The sequence below is a fragment of the Cebus imitator genome, unplaced genomic scaffold (genome assembly GCF_001604975.1).
Source record: "Cebus imitator isolate Cc_AM_T3 unplaced genomic scaffold, Cebus_imitator-1.0 Scaffold0, whole genome shotgun sequence".
Lineage (NCBI taxonomy): Eukaryota > Metazoa > Chordata > Mammalia > Primates > Cebidae > Cebus > Cebus imitator.
This window is the reverse complement of record NW_016107315.1, coordinates 2,646,198-2,649,914: the sequence shown is the minus strand read 5'-3', so window position 1 is coordinate 2,649,914 and position 3,717 is coordinate 2,646,198. Positions and strand designations below refer to the sequence as shown.

General features: G+C 49.9%; 1 protein-coding gene across 11 annotated transcripts in view; it reads right to left on the bottom strand.

The window, feature by feature from the left end:
- The window catches only part of DCAF1 (DDB1 and CUL4 associated factor 1), an 88,182-nt gene extending 86,250 nt beyond the window's left edge, over positions 1-1,932 (bottom strand). For 6 of the 11 annotated variants that reach the window (XR_005200469.1, XR_005200472.1, XM_037738993.1 and 3 more), the window contains exon 1: positions 1,730-1,932. The gene's annotated coding sequence lies outside the window, so the exon portion shown is untranslated. The remainder of the gene's footprint in view (positions 1-1,729) is intronic. The other 5 variants (XM_037739091.1, XM_037739101.1, XM_037739135.1 and 2 more) reach the window with 2 other exon arrangements.
- Positions 1,933-3,717: the final 1,785 nt, after the last annotated feature.

Sequence of the window (3,717 nt, the reverse complement as noted above, 5' to 3'; positions counted from 1 at the left end):
ACAATTGGTAATAAACCAGTCCAAACACCTCAAACTAATATGTGGTTCATTCTATGAGATTCCTGGTCTATTAAATTTAAAAACTTGCCCGGCACAGTGGCTGAAGCCTGTAATTCCAGCACTTTGGGAGACCAATTCAGGAGGACTGCTTGAGGTCCGCTGGGCAACAGTTCAAGAAATAGTCTACACAAAAATTTTAAAATTAGCCAGTCATGGTAACCTGTGCCAATGGTCCTAGTTACCCAGGAAGCTGAGGCAGGATCCTTTGAGTCTAGGAGTTGGAGGCTGCAATGAGTTATCATCACACCACTGCACTCCAGCCTAGGCTACAGAGCAAGATCCTGTATCTAAAACAGCTTTTAGGCCAGGTATAGTGGCTCATGCCTGGAGTTTAAGACCAGCTTGGGCAACACAGTGAGACCACTGTCTCTACAAAAAAAAAAAATGAATAAAAGTAATTTAAAAACCGTGTAATAGGCAGAATAGTAAAACACTGTACTCAGCAACTCCCCAAGAAATACTGAGCACAAAATTATTTCCCTACATTTCCCAAATTTTCTATTACCTCTTTAACATCCAAAAATATATCCCCACTAAAAAATGGGTAATGAATAACTGCTATATAAAAAATCCAAATCTTCACATCATCAAGAAGAAAAATACTAAAACGATTCCTGTAGTCTAAATAGACACACTTGCATAAACACTAAAGGTAAATTCCAGTAAGTTGGAAAAAGAAAATGCAAGATGACACTACCAATTAATCTCTCATTTTGTATGTTAATGCATTTTAAACAGAAAGATGCTGCTAACAAAATATTGAAACATGTAGACTAATTACAAGGCTTCATAGAAAAAACAGGGTAAGGAAAAACTGAGACCAACATGACATGGCCAAGGACGAGTCATTTGTGACTCAAAAAACAACTAATACAAACACTCCAAAACTATTTCCTCAACAAATGGAAAGCCAGAGCGCTGCCACTGCAGTAAGAGGAAGTCAGACAAAAACCGTCTAGAAAGAGAAGTTAAGCAAACGCTTCTGACACCCCAGTTGAAAAATACTATGACCCCGGGAAATAGACTCCCGGGAAGCTTGGCGGGCACTCTGAGGTTTGGCTCCAGGCTGTGGGACCCACCCACCTCTCTCTCCAACGCTTTCCTCCTTCATTGGGATGGGAGGAGTGTCCGGAAAGCTCCGCCTCCGTCGCACGGTCCAAGAGCCGGCCGGGTGCAGGGAGAGGTGGCACCAGGCCGACAGAAGAGAGAGCCCACCCAGGTGACTAGAGCTGGAGGCGGAGACACAGTCCGGGAAGGGGGCCGCCGTATAGTACGGAAGATGGAGCCCCCCAGCCGGTACGGTATGGAGACTAACAGGATTGGAAGGAAAAAGATAACAAGGGAATCAAACAGTGCCCCTCCTCCAGGTAGGGGCGGACACACCCCGCGCCCCCACTCCGGGCGGAAGAGTTACTCTCGGGAAGCCTCTCTTGGGGAGTGGAGGAAGAACGTGGAGGCCCCGCCCCCGGGACAGGAATCAAGAGGCGGAAAAGTCCTGTCAGGCCCCGGGCCCAGCCTCCTGGCAGACCGGCCCGCCCCCTCCTCGCCGGCGGCCCAGGCAGGTGCTGCCCCTCCCCCAGCTCAGCGCCCACTCTGCCGCCCAGCCGGCCGCGCGCCCCGCTTCCTCGCGCCCCTCCCGGAGAGCCGCCTCCCTCCATTTCCCACTCACCTTCCCAGGCGGCTCCGCCGCTGCCCACCCCCCGACCCCGCCAGCGGCCACAGTTCACACACACAGCCTCAGGTCCCGCACTCACTCTCCACTCACACACACACACAACGCGACCACGGCTCCACAGCGGCCCACATATTATGCGTCACTCGCGCACTACGTGCACCGCGCGCGCGCGCCGACTTGGCGCGAGGACCGCAAGCAAGGGGCGGGAGGAGAATGACCGCGCGATCGGAGGAAAATCGAAGAGTCCCAGGGACGCCTGGGAAATGAAGTTCCGCGTCTAGGGGCGGGCCCACCAGTCCCAATTAATGCATGAGCCCTTCGTCCCGTGCATTGACTTCTGGGATTTGTAGTTTTTTTGGATAGATGCGAACTGCTGAGTACTCATTGGCTGCTTCGGAAGGCGGAAGTGAAAAGTGAGGGAGCGAGTCCTTTCAAGACAGTGGTATAACTGCCTGATGCCTTTTTAGTATCTTTTTCTGACCTGTGTACGCAAAGAGCCTCTGTTTTATTCTGCCATTTGCCCCATCTTACCTAGAACATACCGTGACCTAAGAAAATATTTCTCATAAACTTATCAGACATCACAGCACTCATTAAACAGAAGGCACTAGTTTTTCCTTTGTTTGTTTTTTGTTTTTTGTGACAGGGTCTCGCTCTGTTGCCCAGGCTGGAGTACAGTGAAGATCTCAGCTCCCTGCAACCTCCACCTCCCAGGATCAAACAATCCTTCCACCTCAGCCTCCAGCTGAGACTACAGGTGCTCGCCACCACACCCAGCTAATTTTTGTTTTTGTTTTGTGTGTTTGATGGAGACATGGTTTCTCCATATTGGCCAGGCAGGTCTCGAACTCCTGGGCTGAAGCGGTCCACCCACCTTGGCCTCCCAAAGTGCTTGGATTACAGGTGTGAGCCACCACACCCAGCTTCTTTTTTTTCTCTTTTCTTTTTTTATTTTATTTTATTTTATTTATTTATTTATTTATTTTGAGACGCAGCCTCACTCTGTCTGTCACCTATGCTGGAGTGCGTTGGCTCCATCCTCCTACGCTCAAGCTATCTTCCCATCTCAGCCTCACAAACAAGTGGGACTACGGGTGTGCACCACCACGCCCAGCTAATTTTTTAAATTTTTTGTAGAGACGGGATCCCACTGTGTTGTCCAGATTAGTCTTGAACTTCTGGGCTCAAGCAATTCTCCTGCCTTGGCCACCCCAAACTATTGGGATTACAGCCATGAGCTACCACACCCAGTCTCTGTTTTGTTGTTTTGTTTTTTGAGACATGGTTTTGCTCTTGTTGCCCAGGCTGGAGTGCAATGGTGCAATCTCAGCTCACCACAATCTCCGCCTCCCAAGTTCAAGCGATTCTCTTGCCTCAGTCTCCCAAGTAGCTGGGATTACAGGCATGTGCCACCACACCCAGCTAATTTTGTGTTTTTAGTAAAGATGGGGTTTTGCCATATTGGCCAGGCTGCTCTTGAACTCCCGACCTCTGGTGACCTGCCCGCCTCAGCCTCCCAAAGTGCTGGGATTACAGGGGTGAGCCACCACACCCGGCAGCCTCTGTTTTTTTGTTCAAGACCTAGCCTGTATGAATCAATAGATATTATTGCCAGGTATTATACATGAGGCAGAGAAATGAAAAATCAGGCCAGGCATGGTAGCCTGTAATCCCAGCTACTTGGGAGGCTGAGGCAGGAGAATCACTTGAACCCAGGAGGTGGAGGTCGCAGTGGGCCAAGATTGAGATTGCACCACTACACTCCAGACTGGGTAACAGTGAGACTCCATCTCAAAAAAAAAACAAAATTCTCAAATGTACACTTGGCCATGGGGGGAGATGAAAAGTAGTGAAAAATCAAAAGCTCGCCGGGCACGGTGGCTCAAGCCTGTAATCCCAGCACTTTGGGAGGCCGAGGCGGGTGGATCACGAGGTCAAGAGATCGAGACCATCCTGGTCAACATGGTGAAACCCTGTCTCTA